The 26,162-nt window shown below is 40.4% G+C and overlaps 1 protein-coding gene across 13 annotated transcripts in view; it reads right to left on the bottom strand.

Moving 5' to 3' along the window:
* Positions 1-26,162, bottom strand: part of nav3 (neuron navigator 3) — a 660,678-nt gene that overhangs the window by 60,668 nt on the left and 573,848 nt on the right. The window lies entirely within an intron of this gene.

Raw genomic sequence — 26,162 nt, 5'->3', positions numbered from 1 at the left:
AAAAGCAAACAGGTAATTGGCTTTTGTGTTGTGGAACATCATTTCTACTTTCTCATTTTGTCACCCTAATCTGTCACTTTGAGATTTCATTTTCCTTCGATTCAAAGCCATTATCAGAAAAGCGCCCGAGAGATGGAGGTTTAAAGCACAGCACAAGCCTGTCATACAAAAATAAATGTATTGCAGATGTCAGTCTGAGCTTTGCCATCACAAATCCATGGCTTTACAGCAGTTGCTTTGTGAAAAAAGAGTCTGTTCAACATTGTGAGTCAGGCTCTGATATCAAATAGAAGTCAAACTGAGTGTTTTCCTACACACACCAGGCCTTTGGAAACAAACAAAAATGAATGGCATTAAAATATGCCAAGCTTGCTTCCCTTTAATAACTTCCTGTCATCTGCACTTAAGTCTGTCTTTGCTGACCGGGGCTTTGTCTTGAGTTGAGGGCAGCAGCATCTGACAGCAGCTGACTGTTTCTGTCTTCTTCCAGTGCGACTGAGTGTCCAGGTTAAATGTACAGTCAGTGCTGGGTGGGGCTTTCAGGTTTAGATGGTGACAGGGGATGTCGGGTCACCTTCACAACCTGATTTAAAGCTACCCCTCTGCTCCGCGCTGCTCGTCTCAGAAGTAGGAGGGGAGTTACAGGGCACTCAGATGCTCCTTTGGGTGACAGACAACAGGGGCAGACGAAATGAATCAAGGCCAAAGTGGCTTGGTCGCCCTCCAAAAACATGTTATGCCAGCAGACGTACAAAAAGCGCTGCCTTTCTACGCATAATTATATTTATTGAAAATACTGGTTTAGAAAGCATCTAAGCATTAAATTTGCACAGAAAAAGTCTCTTTAAAGGCAACATTTCGCTGAGATCACAGACGGTTTTCACAGGCAATGAGTGCTCCTTATGCCTAATTGCACACCTCAAACATCATTCAAGCTTCTTCAAAGGTGAAAACTATTACATTTTTACACATCACTGTTAATTTTCTCCAAACTGAAACAAATTGGACTTGATAACTTCCAGCGCTGCACATTTACCTGGCTAATACAAAAAGAAGAATGGTGAAAGAGCAGTGAGAGAATGATTAGTTCTATTATCATAACATGTGAAGCAGACGGCCGTGAAGAAGCTCATTGACTTCCAATTCTTATCTAAACATGAGAATAATCTCACACAGTGTCCTCTGGCTGCAACAGATTGCTCTTTCATCCCAGGGTGGCCTTTCTAATATGATATTGAAAATCTTCTTTCTGCAGAATTACTCTGAACTCTGGGTAAGATGATTATAATAATTTCTTTGTAATTTTGTACTTAATTAACACAATGAGTCACACTGAATAGGTCTTGCAGTCATAATCACAAAGTAAAGACGCCCTTTAGCTTTTGCATCCGTTTCTGTGAAAGTAATTCTGCAGCAAATTCATGTTAATCAACCAAACAGAAAAAACAGAGCAAAGGCAAAAGTGTCTAGCATAATGGAAATGGAAACAAAAGACAGATTAGGTTGTAAACATATTTGCAATGCCAAGCAGGTGACCTGGGAACACAAAAGATAATGCTGTTTCTAGTGTTTACACAGTCAGGCTTTATCAAGATGGAGATTCAATATTTGATATTAAGTGTAAACTCAGATCTTCATGAGCCCTACTGCATTAGTAGAAACAGTTGATGAATGTCTTAACGTGATGTAAAGGCTACTTTAGTCTCCACTGGTATGATACAACCATACCTCTGACCAAACTGTTGGTCAGGAAGTTGGCTTTGACAAGGAAGGAGGAAAGCTTGGAATAAATAAGAGGCTACTACTGATTTTTATCCGATTTATGTTCTGTACAGTCTTAGAAAATAACAAACTATTAAATTAAAAATTGAATCATATGAATACAAACACAAATCTTTTTAGACAGCAGAGAAGACAATGACTATCAAAGACAGCGAATAACATCATAGAAGACCCCAATATCAATATCTTATTCAATATCTAGCAATGACTCCATAGACACTCTCCTCATAAAGTATTGGAACAGTGAGGCCAATTCCTTTCTGTTTGCTGTAGACTGAAAACATTTGGATTTGACATCAAATGCTAAATATAAGGCAAGAGATCAACATTTCAGCTTTTATTTCCAGATATATCTATAACTTAAAAGATAGCACCTTTTGTGTGACCCCACCCATTTGTCAGCAAAAGTATTTGAACATGTGACTGACAGGTGTGTTTTGTTGCCCTGCTGTGTCCTGTTACATTGATTATTCAAACAATAAATAGCTCTCAGTGTCTACATTCAGGTTCAGATTTGGGTTTTGCCTATGGAGACTGCATCTATAGATAGAGGTGCAACCAACATGAAAACTAGAGAGCTGTCTATGAGTGAAAAACAAGCAACTGTGAAGCTGAGAGAATATGGAAAATCAATCGGAACCATTGCACAAACATTGGCCACAGCCAATACAACCATTTGGAATGTCCTGAAGAAGAAAGAAAAGAAGCGCTGGTGGACTAAGTTACAGACTTAGCAGTTGATGACAGAAACATTGTGAGAGCTGTAAAGAAAGACACTAAAACAATTGTTAGTGATGTCAGCAACAACCTCCAGAGGGAAGGAGTAAAGGCATCACAATCTACTGTTCACAGAAGACTTCATGAGCTGAAGTACAGAGGCTACACCAGAAGATGTAAACCACTCATTAGCAAGGAGAATTGGAAGACCAGGCTGGAATTTACCAAAAAGTACAGACATGAGCCTCAAAAATTCGGTGACAAAGTTTTATGGACTGATGAGACAAAGATGAACCTTTACCAAAGAGATGGAAAGACTAAAGTTTGGAGAAAGAAAGGATCTGCTCATGATCCCAAACATAAAAGCTAATCTGTGAGACACAGTGGAGGTGAAGTCATGGCTTGGGCTGCTTGGCTTCTTCTGGGACGGGCTCATTAGTCTTCATTGATGATGGAACATGTGATGGCAGCAGCAAAATGAACTCAGAAGTCTACAGAAACAGTTTGTCTGCCAATTTAAAGGAAGGTGCAACCAAACTGATGGATAATGACCCAAAACACACGAAAAACAACCAAGGAGTTCACCAGGGGCAGGAAGTGGAAGATGTTAGACTGGTCAAATCAATCTCTAGACTTCAACCCTACAGAGCTGCATTTTAGCTGCTAAAGAGGAGACTGAAGTGAGTAACCCCCAAAACAAACAGCAACTGAAAGAGGATGAGGTGAAAGCCTGGAAAAGCATCACAAAAGAGGAACGCAAATGTTTGGTGAAGTCAGTGGGTTACATGCTTGATGCAGGTATTGTAACTACTACTAATATTAATCTATTTTAAGTCTCTCTGTTCCAATGAATGTGAACAGTGAATGTGACTGATTGTTTGTCTCCATATGTAGTCCTGTGATAGACTGATGACCTGTCCAAGGTGTCCCCTACCTAATGGATGGATGTTCCAATACTTTTGGAGGGGAGTGTAGGTTTATTGGATTTAGGAAGAGGGAGCACCATCAAAGTCCAATCTCAAACTAGAGAGTGTCATAAAATAATTTTTTTGACCCAAATACCTCATTGGTATTGATCTACAGCCCCATATCCCCTGCAGATAACTCAGGAAAAACTTTTATTTCACCTTCGCTCCAACAGCTGCTGCAGTGGAGCTGTCCAGCAAATAATAATAGATGGCTGTGTTTTGTCTGTGTGAATTTGAAGCTGGGGACTACTGCAGAACAGTGTCTGGGCTCTGTGGAGTTCCCAGGGATAAAGCTTGATAAAACAAAAAGAAAACAAAAATAAATTGCTCTCCTCCTCCTGAGGGCTTGCCTGACTGTAGCAGGGTGAATATTTCATCAGGCCGACTCCCTGGATCAGCTCCGGTCGTTCTGACAGAACTGTGGCTGACCAAGCTCCTCCTCTCACGCTTTCACAAACATGTCACCGCATCTCCTATGAGGGGGGGGGGGCGCATTCGTAAAAATGGCACAGGCGAACTCAGTAACCCTACAGCAAGGGCAGGTGGGTCGGACTTTTGTGTCATAACTTCTTAAATTAACAATGAGCAACAATGTACAGAGCAGAATGCTTGAGCGGAAATCACTGTGGAAGATACTGGCTCCTCTCCCGCGTTTCATAAGTGAGGCAATGAAACGGGCAGATGGTGTGAAACAAGCAATAGTCTCCTCTTCAAAACCCATCTGAAAACAAACAGTATTTCCCCTTATGACGGCCGTGCTCATTGGACAAACACAACTGTCTTAAACTGTGATATCAAACAAAGTGGAGCTTGTTATCAGTCATTCCATAACAGAAGAGGTAAGGAACTGTAGGATAACTAGTGCTATAAAAAGGTTTGACCTGTTTATAAATCCCTGGACCTGCTGTGGAAATGTCAGCATGTAAAGTCTAGAAGAAAAACTCTGCTATTCCACATCACTTGCTGCCTAAACCTTTAGCAAGGCATTTGATGAAGTGAGGATAGAATTTTCAGTAATTTTTTAATTGTAGATTCTATTGCAAAACCTTGATTTCTGCCAGATGCTCATGCTGTGAATGCATTGCTGTGGCTCCACTCAACCATGCAAATATGATCTCATACAATATTCAATACACTGGGTCTTGTTCCTTCAACAGCCCAGAGGAGAAAATGCTATTAGCAGCATGAACAAAGGATAACACTGGTGATTACACTATATGACAGAGACAAATGAGATTTTGATGACGGGATTAATAAATATTTGGGGGGTGGGGGGAGTCATATTGAAGGGTGTTAAAGTGGGATGGCTGCAGATGGGAGAACACAACAGTTCCTCAGAGGACCTCTTACGTAACAAAACTGAGAAGAAAAAAAAAGAACCTTGCATGTGGTGGCATTTGAAGACACAAAATGGTACCAGTTTGGATTGGCTTCTGTTTCACACTGACAGATACATTTTATTTTGAAAATTTAACTCCTGTTTCATTTTTATGTTTAAGATTCAGGAAAGGAAACAACTCATTGAAATTTGGTAGAAAAACAGTACCGTAATACTTGTCTTTTTGAATTCCTGTTCTGCTATCCTTTCATCATCTATATTTCAGATTGTGTTTGTGTACAACCAAAGATTGACTAGTGTGCTTGACTGACAGTTAATTACAGATTGAATGTGTGGGTTGAGAACATTTATATGTACAAATACACTTAATTTACAACAGAGATGTTACAGCTTAACAAAATTAAACTGTATTAATTGTATATTTGTTTACTGGGCACCAAAAGGTGTCAGACTGGTTGCTTTTGAAGATTAAAATGAAGTGTACATCATTTATTTTCTATCCGCAATCGCTGACGCTGCACACAAAAAGGCTTCACGACATCCACGCTGCAGCAAATAACATTACAGATGGCATTACAGAGGAGGACAATAAAAGACAAAAAATGAACTTGTTGAACAGTCTGTTATGTTTAAAAAATTGTGGATGGTGTCTGAAATACTGCATCTGAAATCAATCATTTTACACACTGTGGGCTCTTGTGCTGAGAGGAAGAAAACAGCTATGATAAAAACCTTCCTTTTCTAACCACTGTGACAACTACCACACAGAACTTTGGAACATGAAAACACACACCCACATCAAAACTGGAAGGCACTCCTCCTCATTTGCCTGGACCATAATCCAAGTTAATTCTGCTCAGCCCTTAAAATTACACTTTAGAAAACACCAAAACATCATTGCAAGTGACTTTACTTTTCTTCTCCTGCCTTAGCATGTCAGAGCTGGCAATAAGCTTGCTTTCTCCTCTGATGGAAAAGCATAAAGAGTCGAGCTTTCAGCACAAACTACACAGTCTGACTGAACTCAAAGCACACAATACAAAGGAGCATCCGTCAGCTGTGTACCGGTTCCAAACAAAGGTTGTGTATAAAGTAGTAGTTGCTTTCTTTGCTGTCAACTCACCTCTTATGGGATGGGTGCTGCCTGTCGTCTTGTCACTGAAGTGTTCTGCTTTGGTCTGTCTGTTTCCCTACAGCGCCTATACAACCACACAAGAGGCAAAACCCCACCTGGCAGACAAGCCAGAAGCTGTTGCTCGACTGGGAGTCAATAAAGGAGGTGGAAACGAGAGAGAAAGGAAGAAAGGACTCCCTCAGTCTTCCACTTTTACCCGGAGCCGCTGCCAGCTCCCCCTCCCTTCTCTTCATCTCCCCTCCCCTCCCGACCAGGATGGGCCTGTCAGTCCTTGGAGAGGCAATCAGACGTGTCGTCAGCAGCGGGTTACCAAGGGTTAATTAAAGGAGGATGACAATGCAGAATCCAGCCAAATCAAAGAGGAAGCATGCTGCAGGATGAGAACTGCCTGTGCTCCGGCTTTAGTGACTGGAAGTGATCTCATGCATAATATGTGAGATGCTCAGACATGTCCGTCCATAGACACGTTCACATATATCCATGACTCTCCTCTCTAACTAGTCAAACAGCCTACTGGCAGGCAAGCGAGAAGAAGAGGCTGATGAGGTGGAGAAGTTGGTTCATTTGTCCTTATTTCTTCAGGAGGACTAGCTGGAGTTTCTTTTTTCGTCCGTGCCACTCTAATTCAGTCTCACAGAGCCGCCCAGTGTCACAGCGGCTTTCTTTTACTGAAGTCTGGTGCTAGAGGACAGCAAATGCTACCTGGATATATCTTCCAAAAGATCAGAAACAGTGTGAGACATGCAGCATTACCCTTTTCTTTGGATTTTTTGTTCACTGCATTTCTTCATTGCACTACAGGAAAAGGCAGAAATGTAATTCTTGCCTGGAAACAGCAATGAAAACCTGAATACAGGTTGACTCACTCCTTTGTTGTGAGGAGGAGTGATTGAGAGAAGCAAAGCAGCATTAATCCAATATAAAACTGGTTTGGGCTTTATTTCAAGGTGTCTTTACATTTGCATATTGACCAAAAAATAAATAAAATAAATATATAAATCAGATTTGTCACCGACTGTGGAATCCAATTGAGCACGACTCAACTCAATTAAAAGAAGAAACGCGGTGACCTTGGAGGGATGGGCTGGAAATGTGTCTGTTGCCAAGCAGTAAGAGACGGCAGGACGTCAGCGCTGCCTGGTAAAGACATCCAGGCTTCCTACTGCAATGCAGTCAAAGACGACAACAAAATCTTTAGCCGTCCAGCAGCGAGGGGTTTGAAGCAGGCTCATGCATCCCGGCAGGGGTTTGTTCAAGTCTATGGCAAACTGCTGGCAAGTGCGCAAACAAACAGCCCACATAAGTGCTCACAAGCCACAGCTGGTCCAACCACCAACCTCCTCCTCCTCCACCGGCCTGAAGGAGATAAACTCACCAAGCCATGTTTTCAACCTCTAGACAAACAAATGTCATGTCAGAGTTAGTCAGCATTTCTGTACTGGCCGCAAAAATGAATGAAACAAACACAACAAAGCCTTTTGACAATATCAAACAACTTACAGGAAATGAGCTTAACATGGAGGAAAAAAGAAGAAAAACTTGGATCATTCCATCCATTCATCCATTATCTATACACTGCTTTATCCTCATAAGATATGGGGCTGCTGATCAATACCAATGAATCAACTATTACCTCAGTGTTTGCTGAGATATTTGAGTCTAAAAATGAATTTTATGACACTTTGTGTAGTTTGAGATTGACAGTGCTCCCTCATCCTAAAGTCAATCAACCTATACTCCCCTCCAAAAGTATTGGAACATCCATCTATCCATTATCTGTATGATGTGTAATCCTCATTAGGGTCACAGGGGGCTGGAGTCTATCCCAGTTGACTCAAGGTGAAGGCAGGGGACACATTGGACAGGTCACCAGTCTATGGTAAATGGTAAGTATTTATATAGCGCTTTACTATACCTGCAAGGTACCCAAAGCACTTTACATGATACGTCACATTCACCCATTCACACACACATTCACACACTGATGGCGGAAGCTGCCATGCAAGGCGCTAACCACGACCCATCAGGAGCAATTCGGGGGTTAGGTGTCTTGCTCAGGGACACCTCGAGCACGACGGGGCGAGGATCGAACCGGCAACCCTTCGGTTGCAAGACGGCCACTCTACCCACTGAGCCATGCCGCCCCATGTCTATCACAGGGCTACATATAGAGACAAACAATCACATTCACACCTATGAACAATTTAGAATCACCAGTTAACCTCAGCGTGTTTTTTGGACTGTGGGAGGAAGCCGGAGAACCCAGAAAAAACCCACACATGTACAAGAAGAACACGCAAACTCCATGCAGAAAGATCCTAGGAAGGCAGGGACGCAAATCGGGGATCTTCAAGCTGCAAGGCGAAAGTGCTAACCACCAAACCACTGTGCGGCCCTACTTTAATCATTAAATGTTACAGTTTGTATTCTTACATTTAAAGCATTTCAACTGCTTAAACTTATGTTACTTGACTTTGTGTCAGTTACAGATTACTACAAGTTGGGGATGAGAACTAATTTGTAGTCTAGTCTCTTCTCTGCTTGATGATGGAGGCTCCATTAGCTGCTATCGGCATAACAAACCAAAATCTATGACTAAACTTATATAAAAGACAACGTAGTGACCATGATGTCACCATTTTTCTGTTCACTGCTGCTTTGAAGCCTCGAGTTTGATTATAGCTGTCAAAATCTTGGTGTTTTAAATCTGAATGTGTGAAGTGAGAGCTGATCCGACTGACAACTTGAAGACACTTTGCATGTAAATACGGTGGTGGCATGTTAATGACAAAAATAATGAAAAGTGTTTGGTGAGTTAAAAAATCAAGTGAAAAGCAGATTCATTTTCTCAAAGACTTCTATGCAATCAGACTTTTGTTTTCAATCAGAGGAGTCACCTGTTAAAGAGAATGCAGGTTTATAAAGCACTTCCATGCTGGCTGCACAGCTGGAAGCTACATCCATTTTATATACAATCCATGAGTGAACCGTCAGTGGTTGACTTGCATTATGGGTGATGTACTAGACTAATAGACTATATGTCTGGTTCTGCTGCACTGATTTTAATTCTTTGTGCACCATGATTCGGTTAATATTACAGGAGCATAATGCTAACTAGGTGGGGTAATCTTTCAAAAAGAAACTCCACAACTCTTTAAGGAAAACAATGATGAATTCATGAGTTCCCAATGATTGCCAGAAGCATCTAAGGTATCTGTGATAAAAATGTTACAAGAAATGATTAAGTTTTACTCCAAACAACACTTGGACAAGTGTTAAGTTTGGGGCAACATGAACCAGATGGTCACCAACTCTGGCATGAGGGTGGGTTTAGGGGAGAGGGGTGAGGTAGCGGGCATCAAAGGGTCACTCAGCCGTCTGCCTCTGCTCCGTCTGGCAGATGACTTGGCTAACTAAACCTAGCATCCTCTACTGTTCTGGGGCACGAAGCCCTTTATCTTTCTAGGATTATGGCATTACAAGTTGATAGACAGTGGCAGCACAGTGGCAGTTCTCCTAAGCCTCGCAGCTGAGGTTTGAATGCGACCACTGCTGATCTTTTGTGTGCATCCAGAATCAATGACGAGCTCAATGACGACATCCTACTGTGCGGGGAACAGACTTGACAGGGTCGATACAATTAATGACTACTGTATCTTGTGACACTTGAAACTGGACAAGTTAATAAAATATTTCACCAGTGCAATGATGACAAACTAATGACCATTTTATCTAGATTTGATCTTGCTGAAAGATTTTTTTTTCACTTTTATTTGTTTAGAAATGAAAAGATAAATGCTCTTGCAACCATAGTTATAAAAAGAAAATGAGGTCTGTTGAGTCTGTTGATATCTAGCTTCTGTCACATACAATAATAATAAGTTTATACAGCTTTGCAAATGTTGGTTTGCTGTAATTATACCATAACACTCGTCATTTAACAAGATTACATTTTTATAATCCACAACAGAGGCAGGCTCCATGGCAGTAAAGTGAATTAGCAATGATAGGAGCTTTGTTGATTCTTATCTTCACAAACTCATTAGGCCTGTCAGATGATGAATGGTGTCATATCCTCGGAAATTTTCCACCAAATGAATTGATGGAGCTGAAACAGAAGCCTTTTAGTCTATTTATCCTGAAATCTATCCTGCATTAGCACTATATATGCTAGTAGTCACTGCTGAATGTGTCCTGACTCAATCAGTCAGCACAACTGCGGACAAACCGTTCACGAATCCTGTCACAAAACCCAGTGACATTCAAGGCTATTCTATGTAACCAGTAGTGGGTGAAAATCTTCACAAAATATGGCTAGAACATTCTCCAGTGATCCACCTGTATTACAACACACAGTGCAGGCACGAAAACACGATAACCTCGAATCGATAACAGCTAAAAGTGATGCTTTCACTTCAAGGTTGTATATCTTTTTTTTTTTTTTAATTCATCACAACTTCTTGCCAACTTCATAACAAAGTCTTAAAAAACAGGAGACTTCAATCTTTAAAATTAATTCCTAATCCAAGTAAACTCTCAGGGGCTCAATCTCTGCCTCAACAGTCAAATACGCTGCATCTTTCTCCTTTGTAAACACTCGGCCATTAAACTGCACAAACTTATTCGATTAAAAGTTTGAAATCAGTGGAGCATTAAGACTCCCGATACCGTTGCTGGTGATGGATGGAATTGCTCTTTCTAATGCAGCGCTATATCACTGTACAGTTCAGATTAGTGGGTCACCTTCCAATTCTCTTCTAATGTTTCAACACTTTACTTCTAATGTGTGGGCTGTGGTACAACAGTTGGACCCACACACAAGGATGCACTTAGATAAGGAGTTCTAAGCTTTTTAGAAACACATTATAGTCCACATAATCTGGGTCAGGTTGTTTAATTGCCACAGGAGCAGACGTGAATTCACAGGATGGTGTTGTACATTCTTCATCTAGGACTCCTTCAGCACATTTATTACGCACTGTGGGGGGATATAAATGTCACATCACCCTCTGATGTCACCTTTGTGCCAGTTTAGGGTGAGTCATCATTATGGTGTCGCTGTTTCCCATAAATCCCATCCAGGCAGGAATGAGAAAATCTGCGTGAACAGAAGGTATGAACATGCACATAGGTTGAAAAGGTAATGATGTACAGTAAAGGTTTCTGACTGTGAGACGGTACAGCAAGAACACTCATGAAAGCTAACTTAATAATAACAGTTTTTTGATTCTCTGAGATGGAAAAAATAAACGGAACAGTTGACTTGGAAAATTAGGAGGAAAATTAGTTGAGTGAGGGGGATAAAAAAAAACAGGGAGGTTTTTGTCTTCTTTTTGCTCATGGGAGGGTCATCTGAGTCTGTCATTGCTCTCTCATTATGTTTTACTTTACCTTTCCCCTGTCAAATTTAATTTAATGTAATTGGTTTAGTTGGTGGTTAGCACTTTCGCCTTGCAGCTAGAAAATGCCCAGTTTGTGAGTTAGGGTTAGGGTTAGGCCCCCGTGACCACAATGAGAATCAAGCGGTGCATAGATCATGAATGGATGCATGGTTGAGTTACAGCAGTCAGATATCTGATGTCAAACATATCAGGCTTCACCATCTCCCAACGTTAATCATAATTACTTTTAAAATTAGAATATGAGAACTATAACTGCTAAACCTAGCGACACAGTTACATTACATTTTGATGCTTTGGCTCTTTCAGTTATAATTCATGAACTGGATAGGAGCAAAAAGAGGGTGCTGCCATTTTTAGGCAAAGGGAGGATAAAAAATATCCTTCAGCCACTCTGCCCAGCCTGTTCATTTTCATACAGGCCTTTAATTCTCATCCAACACTAATAAAAACATGCCAGGTATGGAGGCTGAGATGACCCGTGTGAGCTGAAGCTGAACTGGACCATATGGGACCCGTCATCAATCCAAAAACTAGACAGGCAGGTCTGACCTCAGCCAGCATTATCCCTTTCAGCCATGTCACCCTCAGGTCCAGCCTGATGAGGCCAGGTGGGCAAAAACATCTATGGGACCAGGGACATCTCCAGTATGGCTCTGCTGCATGTCTCTATGATCATAGCTGGCCAACGCATGAACCAGCTTTCTGCACATGGACTGTCCCTTATTCATGTTGGAACTGCTGGAATAATTTTTAATTTTCCTGTGAATTATTATTCATCAGAGTCTGCAGAGTAATAATTCCTTAAAAAAAAAAACAGCTTTTGTCAATTAGCCCATATGTGAGGTTAAAGCACATTGAAATTCAAACATATGTATTGATGTTTACATTTCAGTAGGATGAAAACTAACTACAACTTAAATGTAGGGAAATATGCCAGCTGAGATGAGAAGATTGGTAGAGCTTTAACGGTGGAGCACTTTTACATAGTCTTCAGTATAAAGATGCTCAGAACAAGTTCAAAAGAGAACGTTTTTTTCATTGGCTATTTAAAGACACTGATTAAACGTCCACATATGGACCATACTTCAGCAGGACATTTTCATCCTCTAATGGGCAAATAATAGACTCATCATTTTGGAAATAACTATTAAGGGAAGCAAATGAGAAAAATGATGTTACAAGACAGAATCATACCCATGACCTTATTAATGTTAACCTACATCGATATCCAGGTGCTGCAAAGAAGAAACTCAAACCACAGGCTTATGTCAAGTCACACTGTAACCCCTAAGTACTTGCACATGCGTGTTGCAGCAGTAAGTGCCGCCTCTTGTTACACATTACTGTATACTACCGCTCCCATTATGATGTCCTGGAGGTTCTTTTGGCAGCGTACAGCATATATAGTTAATGACATTTTATATGAAACATTAACTGTTTTGAAATGAGGTCTCCATGTAGACCGCATTTTGCCCTCCAGTGCATCAGACTTGGAAAAACATCTTCACACTGGTTCGTGTCATCTCTCTCACAACATACAGCTGAACAAATAATCTAAACATTAAACTAACATCTGTTTTGTGACATGTTGATGTTATAAGCTAATAGTTGGAAAAGATGTCTTAGGATTTCAGACCAAAAATCACTCAGTTTTCAACTAGAAATCAACACTTAAATACCTTTCAGTGCACACTGGGAACCATTCAATATAAAAATGAGCCAGCAGTATGTTTTTTTTGTTTGTTTTTTGTTTTAGCTGAGTGTAGAATAAAGACTTAAAACTCTATAGAGGAGTAAACAGCTAGCCTGGCTCTGTCTGAAGGTGACATCTCTGAAACTCACTAATGAACATATGCTAAATCTTTTATTAATTAGCATTTAAAGTGTGTTGAACCAGCCAGGTTGTTTCCTGTCTTTATGCTAAGTTATGGTAACTTGTTGCTGTATGTAGCTCCATATGCAGCGTATTACTATGAGAGATATTGATATTCTGTTCTGCTCTCTTGGTGATGACAATTTTTTACCAATTATTTTCAAACGTCTCTTCATGAAACGAAGTTATTACTCACAACAGTCCCTCTTTGTGTTGACATGATTGCAAAATTGTTTTTAAAATGTAAAACTGACCAGTTGGAAGATCAAACAGGTGACAAATTAAAGGAAAAAAAAACATGAAGTGTCTTTGCAAGGTGTTGGCCCACCACATGCTACAAGAAGAACTTTACAATTCTTTTTCATCTCTGAACTTTAATAAGAGGATGTAAAAAATATTTTTACAAGAAGTATTTGGTGTTTTGATGTTGGAAGTGGAGAGTCTAACTTCTCTTCCATTGGTGTTCAACTGTGTCAAGAACTAGTGACTCTGAAGGTCATTGCATATGATTCTCGCCAATTTGATTCACATCTAACCATTCAGTGATCCCTTGTGCCCTATGGGTGGGGGCATTGACATCCTGGAGGAGACCACTCCCATCAGGATAGAAATGTCACTCTCGTTAGCAGTTCAGGTTTTTTGTTTCATTTGTCATCTCTTTGTAGTTGAGCATAGTTGTACCTGTAGCTCTTTTTTACTGCTGGTTGCTGCACGTTTCTAATATACACTACTGGTCATCCACACAATTTCATGTTTTCCATGAAAACTCACTTTTATCCATGTGCTAACAGAATTGTGGGGTTTCTAATCATCAGTGAGCCTTTCAACACCATTAGCTAACACAATGTAGCATTAGAACACAGGAGTGATGGTTGCTGGAAATGTTCCTCTGTACTCCTATGGAGATATTCCATTAAAAATCAGCCGTTTCCAGCTAGAATAGTCATTTACCACATTAACAATGTCCAGACTGGGTTTCTGGTTGATTTAATGTTATCTTCATTGGAAAAAACTACTTTTCTTTCAAAAATGAGGACATTTCCAAGCGACCCCAAACTTTTGAACGGTAGTGTATGCCAGTTCTTGCGATAATATCTCAATACTTATATGGGAGCAGTCTCACACGCAGATTCTGATGGCCATGCTGTATTTCACCTCTGAGTCACACCAGATGAACAACCTACCTCTGACAGACAGAGCTGTGGTTCGCAGTCAGAGGGGCATATGGCCGAAAGATCATCATGCTGAGAGTCAGGCTCAGAGAAGAAAACTGTACCATTATACAATATAGTTAGAGTGCCCAACAAATAATTTGGGCACACAAAAATGTCAGCTCTCATTCACCCAGCAATCAGTAAAAACAAGTTAAACAAAAAAAATCCTAACATCTAACATACAGCATGTCGACTTCTTGCACAAGCTGATGATTTAGAGAGCTATTTCAGTATGCACTATACAAACACATGAGGGTGTTTTCACAGTAAGTACAAAATTTGTGTAAAAATATAGACAAAGTGTGCATTCAGCTGAGGCTAAATCAAGACCCAAACTGATCCATAAACTCAGCAGCTCATACTTAGCCGCAGAAATAACACCCGGGGACATTTGGGGCTTGGAGAGAAGTGTAGTTATGTTCAGAAGTGTGGCCAGGTTTTCTGGAGTCAAACCTCACATTCACAAAACGTAGCGGGGTAGGATGTCTTTTTATTTCATCACTGCCCATTCTGCAACTCACTGACTTCACTCATTAATTCAATGAGTGCAGGAATTTACGAGAATTCCCAGCTTCCCTTGGAGGAAACTAGGAGAAATATTGAGAATAATGATAAATATAGACAGCAGCATCCAGAATGGAAGAAACTGTTAAATCAGTGCCAAAGAATAAGAAATAGGAGGGAAAACTCAGCTCCTAAAAAGTGGAAACTTTCCCTGGAGCATCTCAGAATGAAAAGATGGTTAATTGGAGTGTGGTTGTGTGGGCTACAATTTGGCTGTTTTTGAGAGGAAATATATCTGTATGCATGCACCTGCACAAGTGAGGACGCACATTTGCATGAAAACATTCACACACACGAGAGCGAGACACAGCTGGGTACTCAAATCGGTGATAAAACATCTTCCAATTACCATCACAGTTTGCTAAGTTTAGTCTGTGAGCCTGTGTGCTTTTCATTAAGGTGGAAAGAGTGAAAAAGACAAATGTCTGGGAAACAGAAGGAGAGTGACAAGTGCCAGGAAACTTCTAAAAGCTTGGATAGCAGAAGCATTGAGGTGCAGCAGTTGCAGGTGCAATGCGAGAGGATATTTTCTTCCTAAGTGGCGCTCCTGGCAGAGATGAATGACACAGAAACTTATATAATGACTGGCTTTGTCGTCGATAGTAAAAACCTTCTCCTCCAAATCTCCTTGCTGCTTACGGCAGCACTGACAAGCAGCGCGGCTTCACCACAACTGTCACTACTCTGCAGAGTGACAGCTCGGATCCTGCTGCTCAGCAACGCACGCACTCATATGCAAAAGCTGCACACACACACACACATTCCTAAACGTAGCCCAGGACAAGCTTTCTTTTGTCGCGCATGGACAACACAACCACAGTGCACGTTCAGATACATAAACTTGTCTTCAATCCCCCAAAGCTTCAAACAACCAAAAAACGCAGAGCCAGCTGCCACAGTCCAGCCGACAGAGAGAGGGAGGGATGATGCCACACACCCGAGACACCAGGATTTTAAAAGTGAAGCCCTGTTACTTATTCATGTCTCTGCTGAGAAAGGGGAGCCTGTTGGTGTCAAAACGCTCTCCTTGGGCGTCTTTTCTTGACAGTAGAGCCACGAGCATGCGCTCATCTATGTTGCATGACAGAAGGGTATTTTTAGAGAGGGGCTTTTAGCCAAGGCTGAATTCACTATTGTTTTGAAATGGACTGATCAGAAGAGGGATTGTTCAGTTCTTTTGGAGCAGGTGGTCAGCTCCAGAAAAATGCACAAATGAAAAACGCCACCAAATGTAAATGTACATTTGACACTCTTGCTTTTAACCAAGTGCGATAAAATACAGAAATAGGCACAGAGTCTGGTGATAAATGCAATAGGGCCACAAAATATATGACATTTCAGCATCAGCTTCACATGATTCTATATATTTTTTGCTGCTTGATATTAAAAGAACCTTGCAGTAGACCTTACAGCAAAAAGTCCTTTATCAGCTTTTTTTTTTTAAATCTGTTTATTGAATCTTTACAACTGTTCACACAAAATAACAGTGTAGAGCTTAATTTGCAGAACAACAGATATACACATATACATGCATATCCATATATATGTACATTTGCAGACTGAATGTAGTGCTCCAATGTTCTTTTTTCCCCCCTCCCTCCCCCCTCCCTTCCCTCTCCCCTTCCCTTCCCCCTCCCTTCCCTCTCCCCCTTCCCTCCCGCCTCTCCCCTTCCCCTTTTTTAAAGAAAAAAAGAAAAAAAAGAAAAAACAGAACAAAACAAAAACCAAAACAAAAAAAACCCAAAACAAAATAAAAATGGGGAGATGGGGGGGGGGGGGGGGGGGGGGGGGTATTATTTTATCCCTAGTTCAACTGTTTACATGTTTGTGTTTGTCAAAGTATTCCAGAAAACCGCTCCATGTCAAATAAAAATCATTTGCCCTTCCTTTTAATTCAAACCTTATCTTTTCTAAATGAACATGCTTCATAACATCATGTAGCAGATTAGTATAGGTGGGAGGGTTTTTTTGATTCCAATTTAAGAGGATCAGTCTTCTGGAAAGTACTGTAACAAATTTTACAATTACTTTTTGTCTACTCGAGAGAGTAACCGTGACCGGAGATACTCCAAACAATGCAAGTACAGGGTCAGGATGCAACTCTATTTCACAAATATTTGATAACATAGCAAATGTTTTAATCCAATAAGGCATTATGTTTGGGCATCTCCAGAAGGTGTGTGCTAGCAGCCCGATCTCACAGGGATTCGTGAAACTGTCACGTAAGTTTTAGTTTCGGTTTCGTGTGCACCAACACGATTTCGTCATGTTTTTCGTGCCGCTCACCACGAAATGCGCACCAATGTATTTTAAACGGCGGACTTTTCGTGCCACTCAGAACGTATTTCAAAAGAATGTGTATATTATATTTTTAATGTAAAACCGTGGTGAATCCAACGCTATATTTTGCATGACATCGTCCCTAAACATAACCCTAACCATAATCCTAACCATAACCTAACCATAACCTAACCATAAGCCGGTGGTACACTTACCAATTTGCATAGGAATTTCAAGAATGTCCGGCGGCCGGCGGCCGCAAACGCGATCACACAAGCAGTATACGCCGATGGACAGCTTAGATCGTCATGAATCCGCCGGTATAAACCACTTTCAGATGTGATTACCACAGCGAAAAACATTTCGTGGTGAGCGGCACGAAAAACATGACGAAATCGTGTTGGTGCGCACGAAACCGAAACTAAAACTTACGTGACAGTTTCACGAATCCCCGTGAGACCGGGTTGGTGCTAGTGTAGTTTGGTCTTGGCCGCATCTGTTACATGCAGTGTTCACTCCATGGAACATTTTGGAGAGTCGCACTTTAGAGAGGTGAAGCCTGTGTAGGACTTTGAATTGTAATAATCCGTGTCGAGCACAAGTTGAAGATGAGTGGACGTTTTCTTGAGCCTTGGTCCATTGTTTATTGGTAATGACTATTCCCAAGTCCTGTTGCCATGCTTCTTTTAAATGGTCAAGCGAAGGCATATATTCCTTATCAAACAGTTCTGTACAGATTATGGAAATTGAACCTTTCTTCAATGGATCTTTTAAAAGCACAGTATTCATTTCGGAGTTAGGGGGCTGATAAGGAAAAGATGGAAATGATGCTTTTATAAAGCTACGAATTTGTAGATATTTAAAAAATCAGTAATTGACAGTTGATATTTTTCACAAATCTGATCAAAAGTCGCAAACACTCCTTCATAAAATAAATCTTGCATAGAGGATATTCTTTTGGCTTTCCATTGAGAATATGAGATTTCATTAAGTGTTGCAGTAAATTCATGATTTTGTGTAATAGGAGTCAGTATTGAAGCATCTTTCCATTTAAAATGTTTTCTAATTTGGACCCAGATCTTAATAGAATGAGAAACCACCGGATTTTTTTATTTTTGGGGTTGTTGTCTTCAAAGCAGCATAGATCAAAGCTTGCAATGAAGTTGAATGACAACTTTGATTTTCCATCTCAACCCAGTCAGCCCCTCTAGAGTTACACCAAAAAGACAAAGCTCTGATATTACAAGACCAATAATAGAATCTAAAACGAGGCAATCCCATTCCCCCAAGTTCTTTCGGTCTTTGTAAGAAAAATTTCTTAATCCTAGGATTTTTTTTTATTCCAAATAAATTTGGAGAATGATCTATCTAATTTGGTGAAAAATGCTTTAGTAATATAAATAGGTATGCATTGAAATAAGAATAAAAACTTGGGCAGAATATTCATCCTTATTATATTGATTCTTCCCGCTAGAGAGACTGGGAGGTTGCTCCATTTTTCTAAGTTTTGTTTTGTTTGCTCAAACAGGGTTAGAAAATTATGCCTAAAAAGACCGGAAAATTCTTGTGTTATGTTAATGCCCAAATATTTAAAATTGCTTGAGATTGTAAATGGGTAAATGCTAAAGGTGGACTTTGATTGTTTGGCTGCGTCATTAATTAAAAACAGAACACTTTTAGAAAAATTTATTTTATATCCTGATATCACTCCAAAATCTTTTAAAATTGACATTTTAACAGGGAAAGATTCTGTAGGATTTGAAATATATAACAAGAGATCATCAGCATATAATGACACCTTGTGTTCTGTTTTTCCTCTGAGAATACCTGAGTATTCATTAGTTGTTCTTAGTGCAATAGCTAATGGTTCAATTGCTAAGGCAAAGAGTAAAGGAGATAGGGGACAGCCTTGCCTTGTTGAGCGTTCTAGAGGGAAGTAAGATGAGTTTATAATATTTGTCTGAATGGAAGCTTGTGGTTGGACATATAATAACTTAATTAAGGACACAAAGGAGGGGCCGAATCCAAACCTTGACAGGGTCGAGAAGAGATAATCCCACTCGACCCTGTCAAAGGCCTTCTCCGCATCCAGGGAGAGCAGCAACTCTTGTTTTTGGTTGTCTGATCTTTTAGTGTAAATAATATTCATCAATCTTCTTATGTTATAGAATAAATGTCTGTCTTTTATAAACCCTGTCTGGTCTCGAGATATAATAGTGGGAAGGATATTTTCCAAGCGCGTTGACAGAATCTTTGATAGTATTTTATAGTCAACATTGAGTAAACTTATAGGTCTATATGAACCAGGCTCTAAAGGGTCCTTTCCTGTTTTGTGTATGACAGAAATAGTGGCTTCATAAAACGTAGAGGGTAAAGAACCTTTAGCTATATATTTTTTGCTGCTTGATATTAAAAGAACCTTGCAGTAGACCTTACAGCAAAAGTCCTTTATCAGCTTTTGTTAAATCATATTTTTCTCTGATGATGTAGCTCCCCATGAAATGACCCCAAGCATTTGAGAATGATTCCCTCTAAATAGAGTTATTCAAGAAATCTGATGAAAATTCTTGTATTTTTTCATATTGGCAATTTATATACATTGCACAATATATAAATTGCAATAATAATAGTTGCTGGAAATGTTCCTCTGTACTCCTATGAAGATATTTCATTAAAAATCAGCTGTTTCCAGCTAGAATAGTCATTTACCACAATAACAATTTCTACATTGGATTTATCATTCATTTATTAACCACGCCCAACGGGTACGTCGGCGGGGTTATTGCATTCGGTGCGGTATCTGCCTGGGTAAGTATGTATGTATGTATGTATGTATGTATGTATGTATGTATGTATGTATGTATGTATGTATGTATGTATGTATGTCCGGTCCGATATCTCTGCAACCGCTGAAGTCAGGATAATCAAACTTGGCACTGAAGATCAGTCTAAGGTCCCCTGCTCAGTTGTGGAGTTACAGGTCAGCAGATCAAGTAGGGAGGGAGATACGTACGGTGATCAAAATTGATACATATTGCATCAGTTGTATGGGGAGGACAGGGTTTTAAAAATGAGGACATTTCCAAGTGAGGACATTTCCAAGTAACAGAAAAGACAATATCACAATGTAATTTTTTAGTGCAGTACTAAAAGGCACTCAAACATAAATCTGAGATCCTCACCTTTTTCCTCTACCTCCCATGCAAACCACCGTACAAGACACAATGTTCCACGTCCTCTACAACAGATCACTTTCCACAGAAATAGCCACACCTGAACAGCTTGATAGAAGTGGAGATGAGCAGTATGTAACAGCACCTATTGTCACGTCAAGCGCACATCTCCTGTAATGTTCCCTGCCGCAAATCTAAGCACCACCTGGTTCAATTCCCACATGGTTTCAGTCACCTGCTGGCCACGAGTCTGACATGATGAGTCATTTAGATGAATTTCCTCAGGGGCTGAGTTGGTTTGGGATAAAGCCGCCATGGACGGCAGCCAGGGGAGTCGTTCCGGACAGAGAAAAGCATGAAGCATAATGAGCCTCATGGGAGCTCAGTTTATGTACACAGCCCAACTCCCACTTTCTGCCTCCCAGGAACTCTACTGTCTACTACTGCCAGTGTGCCGGGAGAAGTGGCGAGAGAGGGATGTGCACTTTTGTGTTTACGATACCCGACTGAGGCAGTGCATTAGGAAATGTGAGTGTGGCCTCATGTCTGTGCTTTCCCAATTATTGCTCATAAGAGGAATGAGAGGGAATCCAAAAGCAGAAAGGGAGAAGCGCCAGTAATTCTTAATTTTATGGGACAATGATTGTGCAGTTCTGCTTCCTGAACAAGCAGTTTGACTCAAAACTAAACTTCATATCCGGTTATCACTCGAAAATTGCTTTCTCACTCAAAGTGCAAGTATGTCCAGTGGGCAGAGAAAAACTGCACACTTAACTTTTAGAAAAACTGGTTTTGTGAGCTTATATCATTTATACCAACATTATTAGCCATTCAGGATGTCTTTGTTAATACACAGCTGTGGCAGTCAATACATAACAAGAGCCAACGATGTAGGGACTGGCAGATTACTGGCTGAAATTCTGCAAATTGATACAAAATGTGCTACTCTCGCTCTGATGCATTCACCTTTCTACATCTGTCAGCAGCACTATGTAGTCTGAACAATGTCCCACCTACAGCACCATCTGATTGGTTCCATGTCGCCGGTAATAGCCTATCAACACCCAAAGAATATGGGCTAAGAAGCATATGTGAAGCACAACATAAAAAAGGCATTTCAACAAAGGTTTTATGTGTTTTGTGTTTTTACTCTGAAAAGGAACACGGTGGAGTTGTGTAACAATCGGCGTCTGTCTGTCTGTCTGTGTGCAACATTACTCAAAAACGGACTAACGCATTTGTACGAAACTTTCAGGGAAGGTCAGAAATGATCCAAGAACCAAGCGATTAGATTTTGGCAATGATGCAGCTTACAGTCTGGATCCACGGATTTGTTAAAGATTTCTGTATCATTGTGAGACAGCAGCACCGCGTCACTGTAACTATGACAACAAGTGAACACTACATCAGCTGCCTGCCGATGATCATGAGTGTGATCCTACTATAAATGGACTGCTGTGGACTTATCGGGACTTATCCTTAGGAAATGATACAAGGAACGATTGATTAAATTGTGGGGGTGTTTCTGAGTCCCATCAATTCCTGCCGCTGGCTACATATTTAGGTCACGTGATTCAGTATCCATACATAACGTACACATGCATAACACACACCTCTGATCAGCGCAAGATCATTTTGTTTGTGAGTACATCTATATTCCATGGACACGTTCTATATAGCTGTGATTTCTGATCATCAATAACTAATAAACAAATTCTGCATTTATGAGAATGTCATTTAGAGAAATGAACAGCCTTGACAGAGCAATGTGCTCTCTGAGTGCTTTTCTAGTTATACATTTTGATACCAAGATTTTCATTTTTACAGCCAATGTACTGTACATTAGATCCAGATATTGCCTACAGGAGTGCTTGTTTCATTATCAACCGAGAAAAACACATATCAGTCGATCTGTTCTACATTCAAAGATGGACAAACATAATGTAAAATCAACATATATCCAAAGCAGCCACTTTGTGGTTAACTGCAGACAACATTTACACTAAAGTTCAGATTTTGCTCTGGAAGAAAAAACATTCTTCTGAGACATTTCTCATAATTTCGACAGTCATAAAAAGGCAAATATATCTTGGAAGATGCTGCAAAGAACTATTTCAGCACAACTGAACTGCCAAAGAAAGCAATGTGGCCACAAGACAGCCAGGATGTCTCTTGTGGTTGAGAGTATTTTTTAACTCCTCAATTAGAAAGTCTTTGACTCCGAAAATCTGTGCATGAGCGCATCACGGTAATGTAAACTCTCAGAGTGACTAAGTGCAGCATTTGATCATGACTACAGAAGAAATATTAACACCCATGGAACTATACTAAATGTTGCCAAATTAAGATATAACAGCCTGCATTTAGTCAACAACTGAAATAGTCCTGGTAACTTGCAGTGTTGGTAAAATAAGTCACATATTTTTATTGGGGTAAAGGAGCCAAAATATAGCAGCAACTGAACAGACAGGCAAGAAGGCTGAGAAGGCAAGAAGACTTCTGATCACAACACTGCCAGTTACAGAGGCAAATGTGTGAATATGTTCACTTCCTACTCAGTCATAATCAAGACAGCTAAATATGAAAAGCCAGGCTGTCATCAGGGCTGAGAAACTGTACAGTCTAGGTTTGGCTTTATAGGAATAAATGCCTTTCTTTTATTTGTCATTCCTAGAATGCCAGAATGCACATTTGAGGAGATGAAAAGTTCTTCAAATTCAGCGAGCAGATTGTTTGAACTTGGGCCTTATCCGCTTCTCATTTTACTTCAAGCCAGGGGGTTAGGTGGAAAAGAAGACTCCGGGATGAAGAAGGAACCAGTCATGGAAGGTGGATTGTGTCCTATGGAGGTAAAGCCGGGCTGAGGTGTGAAGCCTGGTGAGCAATTGCTTCGGAAATGAATTTTTCCCCTGAGCTTTGTCATATGTCAGTAGGAAGCGACAGCTCAGCTTCTGACAATCACACACGTCACAGGAGGCCAGGGGAAGCTTTCTGTGTATTTTTTTGTGTGTGTCAACATTTATATTGCTCTGTGAGGGAGAAAAAGAGGAAGGAAGGAAGGAAAACAGGCTTCCAGAGTTCAAATTCTGATCCTATCGGGAGTCTGTTGCCTGCAGGCATCTTAAGGGGAAGCAGGCATCAATATTTCCTCATCGCCCCTGAGGCCCAAAATGCTAACACAGACTTTAACTGTGAAACTGCAGAATACTTTTTTGGATTTCTGTCAAGGCAAGGTGAAAGAGACTGTAGGCAAAATATTTAAATACAGAGATAAAACACACATAGGGCGAAGCTGAGACTTGGCAAATAGAAGAGACAGTTCACAAGGTTCATATTTATTCTTATCCTATCCATCCTTTTGCCTGTGTGTCAAGTCTGACAGGAAGATCAGTTTGAGACTGACAGTGGGCAAGTTTATCGTCTATTCTGAAGCTCTGGTCAGGTCTAGCATGTTTTAACGCTCAGCTGATCACAAATATGACCCCGACTGATTGGCATGATTGAGCATTGTGATGAACAAGCTTGAAAGACCGAGCATGTAACCCAGAAACAGTAGGGTAGTTTGGTATGCCAAACGTGGGAAACACAAAGACACAGACTTATTAGAAAGCAAAATATCACATCTGCAAGTTGCACCGCCACCTGTTTAAATTAGTCTCATGGAACCTTGCACACTTAGCACATTTTAAATTGTGTTTAATTGGATCCTTAAACTCAGTCATCTCCCAAGCATCCAGTCACTCCTTTCATCATCACAACCTGAATACTAAACAAAAAATAATGACATTGTATCAGTTTTTGGATTACTTTTGAGTGTTGTTAGCAGCTCTGCACTAATTTAAAGCATTACACCAAAAGCCAGCTAATTCTTGAGAGCCATATCTGATTGCTTTTCAGGCCTCCCACTGATCTAAACACTGCCACTCATTAAAATCTTGGCAGAAGTTGAAGTTGCGGCACTGGGAAATGTCACTGCATCAGTCGATTCCCAGCAGCCTCTCTGAAGGCCTGTCATCACAATCTCAGCCTGACAGCCTTAAATCGATACGTCTCTCCTTTTCACCTCATTTAGTCTTTGATGTTCCTGCAGCAGGGGGGTTACCCTGTATCACCTCTGAAGGACATGAAGTTATTTCCTCCTCTCTGGTTGAGGCTTTCCTTTTGTTTTCATTTTTTTTTTCACTGAGAAAAGGTATATCAATGATGGGCAAATCAGACATCAGTGCTGCAACAGAGATACCTTATGTTCCATCATCTGTCACAGGCTGAAAGCTCTTAACCTTTGTCACCTTTTCAGCACTCAGTCAATTCCTTTCTACTGTGCCTGCCTTTATAGCCTGTTACACTTGTATCTTCAACAATACAGCCCAATATTTTTCCTTATCTTCCATTTCTCCTCCGAACTTTACAGTATGTGAGAAAAAAAATCGCACACTTCAAGACTAACACGTTTTCTTCCTGATTTTTCTGTGGAATGTCAATAATCTAAAGCTGCTTTTGTAAAGCTTATAAAATACAATTAAGCCCAAAGGTATTGACTTTCATAGCCAAATTCCAATTCATAATGACTTTATTGTGCGACCAGTAGGTTTTTTCTAGCTGGAAAGAGATGGCAAAAAGAAATTTTAACTATGTACTACAGTTCAAAAGTTGGGGATCATCCATACAATTTCATGTTTTCCATGAAAACTCACACTTTTATTCAAGTGCTAACATAACTGCACAAGGGTTTTCTAATCATCAATGAGCCTTTCAACACCATTAGCTAACACAATGTAGCATTAGAACACAGGAGTGATGGTTGCTGGAAATGTTCCTCTGTACCCCTATGGAGATATTCCATTAAAAATCAGTTTCCAGCAAGAATAGTCATTTACCACATTAACAATGTCTACACTGGATTTCTGATTCATTTAATGTTATCTTCGCTGAAACAAAACTGCTTTTTTTCTTAAAAAATAAGGACATTTCTAAGTGACCCCGGACTTTTGAACGGTAGTGTATATAGGTAGCCTAGCCGCACCATGTTCTGAAGGCACAAGGGTCTAGGACCGCTCGACAGGGAGGGAGGCGGGCTAAAAGGTTGTCTTTCAAATCACTCTGCAGCAATTGGGTAGGTATACAACCAATCAGCGCAACGAATAGGCTGACGTAGTTCCTAGAGCGCCGGCGGATTGTGGCTAAGTCCCATTAGCTTCCCAACCAGCAGAGCCAACTGATATATTAAGGATTTGCCATATCCCGTCGGCATAAGTCCAAATACGTCTTTCTTCTCAATGAAACACTTCAGTGCCGTCCTTTGTGTATCTTTCAAGTTGAATTTTAGCTTCAAATCTTTTAGGGCTGTGGCCAAAGCCGAGTCGAAAGATAACTGTTTATTGTGCGCCGGTTGTTTCTGTCAGAATCGTCGCGCCTCTGTCGTCACTTAGTTACGCCCGCCTTCTGACTCTACACTTCATGGTGATTCGTCCGGCCAGTTTTAGGAGAATCCAGCCTCAAGCCTTATGGAGGGTAACTAGACCCACCCTGGCAGAGAATTAAATTCGTTGCCGTGGGTTGTCTAGCGCGGCGAGGCTAGTATATAGGTTGTTTTTTTAAACATTATGACCAAAAATACTATGTCTTTAAATTAATCAAAATTGGTACAAATAACTTTGCATTTCAATAGTAATGCAATCCTCTATGCAGAGTGGACCATTGTCACAGGTGCAAACT

The sequence above is a fragment of the Acanthochromis polyacanthus genome, chromosome 1 (assembly GCF_021347895.1).
Source record: "Acanthochromis polyacanthus isolate Apoly-LR-REF ecotype Palm Island chromosome 1, KAUST_Apoly_ChrSc, whole genome shotgun sequence".
In the NCBI taxonomy this organism is placed as follows: domain Eukaryota; kingdom Metazoa; phylum Chordata; class Actinopteri; family Pomacentridae; genus Acanthochromis; species Acanthochromis polyacanthus.
Note: the sequence above shows the minus strand (reverse complement) of the source record. Positions and strands in the feature narration are given on the sequence as shown.